The 12,068-nt window shown below is 44.4% G+C and overlaps 1 protein-coding gene across 2 annotated transcripts in view; it reads left to right on the forward strand.

Annotated features, from left to right (window-relative positions):
• The first annotated feature begins 234 nt into the window (after positions 1–234).
• Positions 235–12,068, forward strand: part of LOC311234085 (gamma-adducin-like) — a 70,519-nt gene continuing 58,685 nt past the window's right edge. Inside the window, exon 1 of one of the 2 annotated variants that reach the window (XM_084321192.1) lies at positions 235–420. The gene's annotated coding sequence lies outside the window, so the exon portion shown is untranslated. Of the gene's footprint in view, positions 506–12,068 lie in introns of both variants that reach the window. The other variant, XM_084321194.1, reaches the window with a different exon arrangement.

The raw sequence follows: 12,068 nt of genomic DNA on the forward strand, positions 1-12,068 counted from the left end.
GTGTGTGTGTGTGTGTGTGTGTGTGTGTGTGTGTGTGTGTGTGTGTGTGTGTGTGTGTGTGTGTGTGTGTGTGTGTGTGTGTGTGTGTGTGTGTGTGTGTGTGTGTGTGTGCTTGATGTGTTGGCCCCTCCCATTTTTTTTGTCCAGTCTAATCTCATGCAGCCTATTGCTCTCCACAACCTTCTCTGACTAGTTATCTTTGCTCTCTCTCCCTCTAAGCAAGCTGTGAGAATAGGCAGCACTGAGGGGCCGAGGGACTAAGGAGTATAACAAGAGATGAGAAGCAAAAGAGCAGCTCCTTTTCTCCTGGAGAACCAGATGACCCCCTTCGATGTGATCATGTAAACAACTATCTGACAGCTGGTAGAACCGTGGGAGTTTGAACTGAGAGGCACAGGATATTCCCTGGCAGAAAAGAAGGTAAAGTCATCCCAGCATTTAAGAGTTGAATTTGTTGGGGGGTTAAGATACCAATACCTCAAGTTGTGAGCTGAAATCAAATGAGGTAAGTTACCTGACACTTTGAAACACTTTTAGGATATATTAAGCTGTCCAAACTTTTTAAGAGATCATTTCAAACACTCTAATAAGCAGATGAAGAACATGGCTACTTTGAAGAAACATTGAGATCCAAAAAGTATTACAAAAAAAGTATTATTTTAGCTTCATTGTAATTTTACCATGATACTGTATGCCATTGTATAATGGTAAATGGCTGCTTTTTTATATAGCGCTTTTAGCCAAAGCGCTTTACAATTTGTTACTCACATTTTACCCATTCACTCACACATTCACGGCGGAGGCAACCATGCAAGGTGCCAACATGCTCATCAGGAGCAATTAGGGGTTAAGTCAGTGTCTTGCTCAAGGACACATTGACACGCTGCCCGGGAGGAGCGGGAATCGAACCGGGAACCTCCGGATTGCCAGACGACTGCTCTACCTCCCGAGCCAGTCACCCCCTAAATAATTCACCATGTGTAATGATAAGTGCTATCATAGCTGCTATCACTATACAGTATAACATCTATTACTATGGTTACTGGTAGTACCACTTTTGTACTAACTTTTAAACGATGACCACAAATTTTAAATGTTTATATATGTAACGGATGGTATCGTGAAGCGCAGTCACGAAGGGCTCGGGTGAGTAGCGGTGCTATGGGTTAAACTCACTCTCATCCTCAAAATACACATAGACACGTTACAAAGCAGTGAGTTCACTTCTTGGTATAGCGGTCTGTATTGTTGCCCAAGGCCTTTGGAGACCTGGGTTCGAAACTCCCTCGGGGCATCGAAGTTTAAGGTGACAATGTGATAACCGTTACATATATATATTAATTTTGTTTACCATATTGACTAATGCATCCTATTGCACATTTGTGCAAAACACTGAAAGTGTGCTCTGTTTAAATGTCTGCTCGTCAGTTTACCACAATGTTAACTTGTGGGGTTATTACGCTGCCTTTTCACGTTGAAGTGAGCACATCATGTATTTTTTATTTTGACACGTAAACTTGATTGCTTCCATTAGTTTTTTACGGTGTTACAGAGATGGCGATATAGCTACAGTACATCTTCATTGCTTGACTAGCCTGCCTGTGACTGGCTGTTGAGTTTCCAGCTGTGAATACTTCTAACAGCTGCTATCAATTAATGTCACCCTCTGGAACATTACACTGAACAAGCATGTGTTGACTTTAGATGTGGGGCGGTCGGGGGCTGCGGACGATTTCGTAATTCTTGTGTCCTGCGACGTAAATTATAGACGCCCGTTAAACTGAGATTGTGGGTCATGACCAAAACCATTTCGACCATGTAATTGACTGTTCCCGTTACAGTGTATATCCGTGGGGGTTTTCTTTGGCGACTTTTGGTTGACGTGAAGTTTTATCAACTCATTATCCGCTAACTCATTTCATAATTTGTTTGACAGTTCAGTAAATAATGTTACACGAGTAGAATTCCTGTTAATAGCAGATCGTTACCATAAACATATGGTTGCTTTGATTTATGAAGGCATCTAAATAACATTACGTTGTATTCCAAAAGAGAGCCATTATTCTCCCATTGGCATTTTCTTTGCTAAGGTTTTGAGTGAGAATACGCCCCCCCCCCACCCCCACCCCTACCCCCCTTTCTCCTCCAGTTTTCAGCTTCCTGTTCCCATGGTCTTTTTTTGTACGACACATGGTCTTGGTCTGTATTTGATAACCCAGCAGGAGTCAGACTCAGACAGCCAGACCCCTACCCTACCTCAGTCCTGGGTTAACATCAGCCGCGCCCAGAGACACTGGATCTCCAATATGGAGGCCATCCAAAAACAACCACAGAGGAGGCTTCAGCCAGCTCCTCCATTTAGATAAACAAAGCTTGGCCCTTCTCTTTCCAGACCACTCCAATGTGTGTGTGTGTGTGCGTGCGTGCGCGCGTGTGTGTGTGTGTGCGTGTACGCGCGCGTGCGAGTGCGTGGGTGGGTGTGTGATTGAGTGTGTGGCTGCACCACTACATCCTAAAGCAGTGAAGGTTCTGTTCCAACTGTAACAATGTAAATTGTTTCAAGTTCAGTTACTCCTCCTGTTACCAACTTACCACCCACCATGCTGTGGGATAAAACGGAACCATGTTTAGCAGGTTGTGCAAAGAGAAGTGCTCTCCTGATGAATTGAAAATGGAGGACCCTGGATGCTCCAGTAGCACACCACATGGCGCTCTGAGTCGCAAAGCGGTCGCCCCGGGTTCGTTTCCCAGTCCCGGCGACCATTTGCCGCATGTCTTCCCTACCTCTCCTCCCGTTCTCCCTCTCTCCCTCTATCGGTCCTGCGTGGCCAGAAAAAGCTGAAAATGCTATAAATAAAAGTTTAAAAGAAAAAAAGAAAATGGAGGACCCTGATGTAAACAAGACGAAAGTATTTTTCTGGTCTGCATCCTCTTAGCAGTGTATTGAGCCGTACTGTATTGTACCCATTCTGCAATCTGTTAATAAAAGTTTCAATCAATCAAACTCTGTGAAGTTATCGAAACAATCAAAAACACTGTTAAAAGGTATCTCCCAATGGTCGATTCATAAAGTTTGTGTATAATGCTTGTTCAACATTTAATTGGAGCGGCACAGTGGTGTAGTGCAGGGGTGGCCAACCAGTCAGAGACTAAGAGCCACAAAAAAATGACTGTGGTACCACAAAGAGCCACACCATATACCAGCGTTTCTCAACCTTTTTTTTCAGTCACGACACCCTTCATGTGTTTATAGGTCTCACCCTCTGGCCTCTGAAGTTGCTAATGTCTTTTTTATTTGGGCCTCACAGGGTTAAAAGTACCCTGTGAGACCCACGGTTGCAAAATTACAAAATCACTTTTAGCCATTTAAAAAAATAATGTTTATTTAAAAAATGTTAAAGGGGAACTATTTTACTATTTCTTTCACTATTTGGGCACTTTTACACAATTCCTGTGAGTCTATGGAACACCTAGGTTTTTTTCAAAAAAAATGCATTGTTTTGTATTTCTAATCAAGTACTAAAAACCGCATTTTTCTACCTCAAGATCTTAAGCCGTTTTGAGGCTAGGCTCCAACCACTGTGTGGCCTGGTGCCAACTGCCACATCAACTGCCACATTATTATGCAGCTGAGAAATCTCTGACATCACAGATATGCACATTTTCAGATGACTCAGTTCAGTGAGGGTGAATATTGTGAGAGGAGAATTGGAAGAATTCGCCAATATGAGAATTAGAGACATATATCCTATTAATATAAGTCCACATAGCTAAGAAACAATGGTAAACACTGAAAAAAGCCATTTATAAGATAGTTCCCCTTTAAGCACATGTATAGTCAATTGGTCCTGTTGTTCAGCCTCACAATGCTATTTGATAGTAAATGTGTTTATATGTCCCACCCTCTGGCCTCTGAAGTTGCTAATTTCTTTTTAATTTGGGCCTCACAGGGTTAACCTCTTAAGCCCGAGATATACAGTAAAAGTGTATATTTTCAGCATTATGTTTGTTTACCAATTATTTTAACTGTTATTAGTGAAATATAAGATTATAGAAATCTCAGGGCATTGAGTCGGAAACCGGCGCATATTGACAGGAGGAAGTGGCACAGCCAAAAGTGAGTGTAGTCTTTTGAAGGAAGAGACTCAGGGCTTTCAAATTTCGAAAAACTACCCTACCCAGCTCACACCAGCCCCTGTCAATCATCTGACTTCTGGATCTACTTTTTAATTTCTCTTATTTTTTGGGATTATCTCCCACAAACCTGAACGTTATTGCCATAAAACAGAACGCAGTTAGTTTCTCTACCTTTCTGTGAACGTCTTGCAAAAAACTGTGTTGCAATATGATGAAGAATGGTGGAGAAATTTACATTATAAAAAAGATGGCAGAATTCAGTACTGTATCTACAAAACCTTCTGTTTAATCATCTTCCCTTTATTCATTTGCTTAGATTTTTCAGGTCTGGTCAATTTTAGCATGGTGTTATTTACAGTCAAAGATAATTTTTTTTTTAAATAGAATTGATATTCTCCTTTGGTTCATTACAATTTACTCAAGCCTAGTAACAGACACACTATTTCTGACACTGATCCATATATGTCCCTACATGTAGATTCAGATACCAAGAACATGCAAATGGACCATTTAAAAAAAAATTGTAAATGTTTATTCTACGTCCTTATGGAATGAGTGACATAAAAAAAAAAAAAAAAGTAAAAAAAAAAAAAAAAAAGTAAAACATTTTTTAAAAAAAACATTTTTTTTTATTTTTTTTTATTTTTTTTTATTTTTTTTTATGGATGGAAGAGCCGCACATTGACGGGCAAAGAGCCGCATGCGGCTCGCGAGCCGCGGGTTGGCCACCCCTGGTGTAGTGGTTAACACTGTCGCCTCACAGCAAGAAGGTCCAGGGTTCGATTCCCGCTTGGGGACCAGGTTTCCATGATGCCAGGTACCCAGGTGGGGTATCTCCCAGGCCTTTCTGTGTGGAGCTTGCATGTTCTCCCTGTGCTCGCAAGGGTTTCCCCCCGATAAGATAAACCCAGTGGAAAAACATGCACAACAACAGATCGCTAACGCTGTGGCGTCCTTGACGAAGACAGACAGGAGCACTTGGATTGGTCCCTGGGGCGCGGCTCACGTTGACGCCCTATCTGCTCCCGGCTGCCCATGGGGGGAAGGACGACGGGATGGGTTAGGCGCAGAGACTCAATCGCATCGGCGACTGATAAAAAGACAATGCGTGTGTGTGTGCCGCTCCAATTGCATGTCCAGTTCGTTGCATGCTGAATAAAGACCCCCTAAAAAAAAAAGGGGTCCTGCATTATAATGTAAATATGCATGTATAGGTAATCGAAAAGTATAGGCCTATGGGGTTTACCTTGTATTCTAACTCTGTATAACTTGGACCGGCGTAATCCTGTCTACTACTGTTCACTGGCTGCAGTGGCAATGGCTGATAGGAAATGTATACAGTATTATGCCATTGGGTAATAACGGATCACACATCAGGATGACGATAATCTGTGTACAGAAGAAAGGTGAAATTACAGTTAGCCTACTCTCGGAAAACAAACGCAAACAATGGATGATTGTTCCCTCCCTCAGATATCCACGTCTCTGAGCGGATCTCGGCCTGTCTGTCCGACATCTCCGCCTGGATGACGACCAACCACCTCAAACTGAACCTAAGCAAAACAGAATTGCTTCACTTGCCGGCCAAATCCTCCCCCCTGACAGACCTTTCCATCACAGTCGAGAATGCAGCTGTGACCGCGTCCCCGACCGCCAAGAACCTTGGTGTTACAAAGGGTCAGATTAAACCGAATATATATATTTATTGCTTGAGATCCCATGTATAATATTTGTATATTGTTTGATATCCCTTGTATATTCTTTGTACATATACACGGAATATCCCTTTACCTGGTACAGGACAGACCATAATATTCGTTCTCCTATTGGAAGCGATCCCCTAGGCGCCACGGCCATACCCCCAATGTCTAGTTCAAAGTCACCGCTGAGACATGCCTGAACATGCCCGGTTCTGCGCAGGAATACGAGACGGTGCTGCCGAATTTCTATCAGCATGTGACCTGTCCCACCAGAGGCGAGAACATATTAGACCATGTATACTCGCAATTTAAGAATGGGTACAAGTCACAGGCTCTTAGTCCATTCGGTAAAAGCGATCACGCCGCCATTTTTCTTTTGCCTAAGTACAAACAGAGTCTCAAGCGAACGCCGGTGGTCTCGCGAGAGGTTAAGCGTTGGGCCGTGACGTCAGTGGAGTCACTCCAAGCAGTGCTGGGAAGCACAGAATGGAGTGTATTCCGTGATAACACAGCCAATATTAACGAATACACCGAAACGGTGATTGACTATGTCTGTACTCAGGTAGAAGTAATAATCCCCACCACCAAAATTAATATCTACCCAAATCAAAAGCCCTGGGTAGACAAATCCGTCCGTGAGGCTCTGAAAGTGCGCACATCAGCATACAACACCGGGCTGGTGACAGGCAACATGGAAGAACACAAGATGGCAAGATACAACGTCAGGAGAGCAGTAATAGAGGCAAAACGGCGTTACAGGGATAAAGTTGAACTTCAGTTTGAACAGGCTGACTCTAGAGGCATGTGGCAGGGCCTCAGAACAATGACAGACTACAAAGGAACCCCCCTCAAACTGAACAGTGACATCTCCTTAGCAAATGATCTCAACTCCTTCTATGCGAGGTTTGAGGCTGTGAATAACAACACCAGCCTACAAACCACGGCAATGGGGGGGGGGGGTCTGCTGATGGAGACTCAGTGTTCAGGGTAACAGAGCATGAGGTGAGACGGATCTTTAAAAAAGTGGATATCAGGAAGGCAGCAGGACCGGACGGCATCCCCGGCCGCGTCCTAAAAGTCTGTGCCGACCAACTGGCCCCGGTATTCACTGACATCTTCAACCTGTCCTTGGAACAGGCCGTCATCCCCACCTGTCTGAAGAAGTCCACCATCATCCCTGTACCCAAAAAATCTACGCCCGCTTGCCTCAACGACTACCGCCCTGTAGCCCTCACCTCCATAGCCATGAAGTGCTTTGAGAAGCTAGTGAAAGGCTACATCTGCTCCTCCCTCCCCATCAACCTGGACCCTCTGCAATTTGCATATCGCCCCAACAGGTCCACGGAGGACGCCATAGCCCATGTGCTGCACACAGCAGCATCACATCTGGACAAGAGGCAGGGGAACTATGTGAGAATGCTGTTCATCGACTACAGCTCAGCATTCAATACCATAGTCCCCTCCAAACTCATAGCCAAGCTCAGGGACCTGGGCTTGAACTATGACCTGTGCCAGTGGGTCCTGGACTTCCTGACGGGCAGACCCCAGGTGGTAAGAGCCGGCAACTGCACCTCCTCATCCATCACGCTCAACATAGGAGCCCCCCAGGGCTGTGTTCTGAGCCCCCTCCTCTACTCCCTGTACACACATGACTGCGTAGCACAGCGGAACAACAACACCATCATCAAATTTGCTGATGACACAGTAGTGGTGGGCCTGATCTCTGCCAACGACGAAAGGGCCTACCTGGAAGAGGTAGAGAACCTGTCACAGTGGTGTCAGGAGAACTGCCTCTCCCTGAACGTCAGCAAAACAAAAGAGATGATTGTGGACTTCAGGAGGTCGGGGGTCAAGGACTACAGCCCCCTCAGCATCGACGGGGCACCAGTTGAGAGAGTGAACAGTTTCAAGTACCTCGGAGCCCACATATCCGAGGACTTGACATGGACCACACACATTGACAGTGTTGTGAAGAAGGCACGACAACGCCTCTACTTCCTCAGGCGCCTAAGGAAGTTCCAAGTCAGTCAGAAGATCCTTAGGAACTTCTACTCATGTACAATAGAGAGCATCCTGACCGGCAACATCACCTCCTGGTTTGGGAATAGCACTGCACAAGACCGTAGCAGACTACAAAGAGTGACACGTTCAGCCGAACGCACAATTAGAGGGGGGCTTCCCACCCTCCAGAACATTTACAACAAGCGGTGCAAGGGGAAGGCTAAGAGAATTATTAAGGACTCGAGCCACCCGAACAACTGCCTCTTTGAACTGCTGCCGTCAGGCAAGCGATACCGGAGTCTTATGGCGAGCACAGAAAGACTCAGAAGGAGCTTCTATCCCCAGGCCATCAGGCTGCTAAACGAACAATAATCGCTAAACGAACAATAATCACTATGCAACAACCATCAAATGCACACAGCACACACACCCACACGCACACACTTACTCAAACAAACAACACACTGCAGCACCCACTCTCCACACTTTAGATCACACAAACACACTTACACTTTATATTTATTGATAAAGGATTTGCACTACAACTCGTACACCTACTGTGAATTGTACCTAAACTGCACCTCGTCCATTTATGCCTTGCACTATATAGTATTGTATATTAGTACACTGCACAGTATTGTATATTGTATGGTAACTACGTCTACGAACATTGTACATATGTCTAAACTGAACACTGTGACCTCTTTTTTTACTTCTAATTTTTACTATGTCTTTATTTCATACTATCTTGTCATGCACAGTCTCTGGAGCGCAACAGTAAGAAGCATTTTGTACAAAAGTATTCTGTACTTCTGTATGACAACTATTAAAGAAACTTGAAACTTGAACTTGAAACAGAAATAAGGCTGGTACTAGATTATTCACCGTACGTATAAATACGGCGCAGGTGGATACAGCAGCACTTAGCCTAAAGTCAAGTTACCCTCAAACGAGTTAACCCAACAAGTTGAAGCCTTCATCACGAGTCAACGACCAAGTGAAGTGAGCAACCTTGCGTCGAAATAGAGCACTTATAACCGTGTGCGAATAGGATAGTAAAAGTGTCAGAGCTTAGTGAAATAACGTCAAGTTCAACCTAGTTAAATGTGAAGTACCGTGCACCGGAGAATCTACACCGGTGAATGCAGAGCCTTTTCCGGCTGGATTATTGCTTTGGTACTGTGGCTGCTGGAGCAGAGAACCGTCTACCCCGCTGCTGTGTGGGATTTACCCGTGAGGAGCATCACTCGAGCCCGTCTCTAGGAGAGGCTGGCTGGCTTTCACCTATGCTGTCGCGCATACTTGGATTATAGCTGCTGCTTTCGTCTGCCGATCAAGGGAGTAATGTACCGCCTCCCGTAGCTGGAGCTTATTGATTCCCCGTTGATCCAGACTTTTGCATTCGAACATTCCTCCCCCCTGCTGGCTTACAACCGGAGGGAACCCCCTTAGTATCTCCAGCTGACCTACTAGTGTACCATATATAATTCTTATATTACAGGTGGTATTAATTATCCCCTGCGTAATATGCTCATGGACTTACGCTCTTGACCTATTCATGCACATTCTTCGCCTTACAAGCGCAACTCTCAATCTTGATAAATAATGTAAGATAATCTTGGTGCTCTTCTAATAAATATTATTATAAACAGTATTTCTTGTGAAGCCGTGTTATTGTGGGGGTGTTCATCACATATACCTGTGTACTGTATGGCCAGTAGTAATGTACATAACGCAGTAGTGGTTTAATGATACCATACTTATTCAATACAGTCAGGGAATTGTACCCCTCAGTTACACTTGGTGTTGTCCTCGACGACCAGTTGAACTTCTCTGCTCACATCGCAGCGACAACCAGAACCTGCAGATTCCTCCTGAGCAACGTCAGAAGGATCCGCCCCTTCCTGACAAAAGAAGCCACCCAACTCCTCGTCCAATCAACAGTCATCTCCCGCCTCGACTACTGCAACGCACTGCTCGCTGGCCTCCCGGCCACTGCCACTAAGCCTCTTCAACTCATTCAGAACGCAGCGGCCCGCCTGATCTCAAACCTACCGAAGTCGGCCCATGTCACCCCACTTCTTAGGGACCTGCACTGTCTCCCCATTGCTGCACGAATCCGCTTCAAGGTCCTCGACCTGGCATACCGTGCGGCAAAGGGAACCGCTCCCGCCTACCTCCGGTCAATGGTCTCTAACTACACACCCGCAAGACCCCTACGCTCTGCATCTTCTGGCCGCCTCAGACCTACTCCTATCCAAGCTCCGGGAGGGTCATCAAAGAGAAGTCGCCTATTCTCAGTCCTTGCCCCACAATGGTGGAATGAACTACCCACCCCAGTTAGGACAGCCGAAACCCGTCCAATCTTTCGCCGTCGACTAAAGACGCACTTCTTCAACCATTATCTGAATTAAAAAAAATTTAAAAATAAAAAAAATCTAACCCTAACTAACCTTACTGTCATGCACTTGGCCTAATAAACTAACCTACACTGTAGCACTCAACACTTTATGAACATTGTTACTCAGCTGATAGAGTTGTGCCCTTCCTGATGACTTGTCGTACAGAACTTGTAAGTCGCTTTGGATAAAAGCGTCAGCTAAATGACTAAATGTAAATGTAAATGGATGAATGGATGTCACTAATTAATTACATTTCAAAAGTAACCATCCAAACCCATGGGCGGGTCTCGGGGCCCGGTGGCTTGTAGCGTAATCGCAACGTCCTGGGTTTGAATCCGGCCCAGGACATGTGTTGCATGTCCTTCCCATCTCTCTCTCTCTCTCTCTCTCTCTCTCTCTCTCTCTCTCTCTCTCTCTCTCCCAATTTCCGAACTGTCCTGTCAATAAAATGCACTTAAAAATGTCCAAATAAATATCTTTAAAAAAAGAAGAAGAAAGGTATGTCTCAAGGGCAGTGGTGGAAGAAGTACACAGTTCCTTAAAGAAAAGTATAAATACCCAGATAAATGAGTACTTTGGTAAAAAGTAAAAGTCCTCCATTCAAATTCTACTTAAGTAAAAGTAGAGAAGTATTTGCTATTGAATGTACTTAGTAACTAAGTACTAAAAATAAAAAGTATGCATTCTACATGACATTTGTGTATTCCAGTGCATGGGAGCATTCAAACCTTGATCCATTGACCTCTAAAGGTTATGTGAGCTGTGGTGTTCCACAAGGAAGCATACTAGGACCGCTACTGTTCCTAATTTATGCAAATGACATGTCGTCAGCTTGTGACTGCAACTTGTTCCTGTTCGCAGACGACTCAGCCCTGCTGGTCTCTGACAAGTAAAGCTTGACAGGCAAGCCCAGTGTCTCCGTCATTCGTGGCGAGCGCCTTGCCCACTACGCCACGTAGCCGCCCCATATGTCATATATGTTATGATGAATTGAAAATGGGGGACCCTGATGTAAACAAGACGAAAGTTTTTCTCTGGTCTGCATCCCCTTAACAATTGTGTGTATTGAGCTGTACTGTATTGTACCCATTCTGCAATCTGTTAATACAATTTTCAATCAATCAATGTTAGTGGTATGTAGTCCAATTATGTTGCTCTGATTAAAGGTCATGTTAAAGTGGCATGTGGTCCAGTTATGCTGCTCTGATTACGTCCTCTTGAGGTTGACAGGCTTCAAATGTGAAAGTATTTAATCTTCATACATTTTGCCATGTTTTCTATGCAAACTCTTTTTCTTCAAAGTAACTAGTAACTGATGGGTTCAGATAAATGTAATGGAGTAAAAAGTAAAATTTTCCATTGAAATGTAGTGGAGTAAAAGTATGAAGTTCCCTACTTGTACTCATGTAAAGTACAAGTAGCTTTGGAATTATAAGTACAGTACTTGAGTAAAAATACTAAGTTACTTTCCACCACTGGATGGACATCACTAATGGATTACATTTAAAAAGTAACCATCCAAACCCAGCCGAGTAGAAGCAGAAAAGTATGTCTCAAGGTGTCATGGTTTTGGCCTTATTTCACCTTTCTGTGAGGGACAGCTGTCTATTTCGCCTTTCTGTGAGGGATAGCTGTCAATCACTGGCCTCTGTGGTTAATTGCCTCATGGGTCGGCAGGTGTGTGGGCTTGATTGCACCTGATGCAGTGCAGCTGTGCCTATGGTAAAGCTTGAGTCTATTTAGGTTTGGGTCTCGCAGTGTTGGCTGCTTTTTCATTTCCTTGTGTTGGCTCCTTTTGGTCAGGCTTATTATATTGAAGTGTAGTGCT

Source organism: Notolepis coatsorum (assembly GCF_963971535.1).
Source record: "Notolepis coatsorum genome assembly, chromosome: 9".
Lineage (NCBI taxonomy): Eukaryota > Metazoa > Chordata > Actinopteri > Aulopiformes > Paralepididae > Notolepis > Notolepis coatsorum.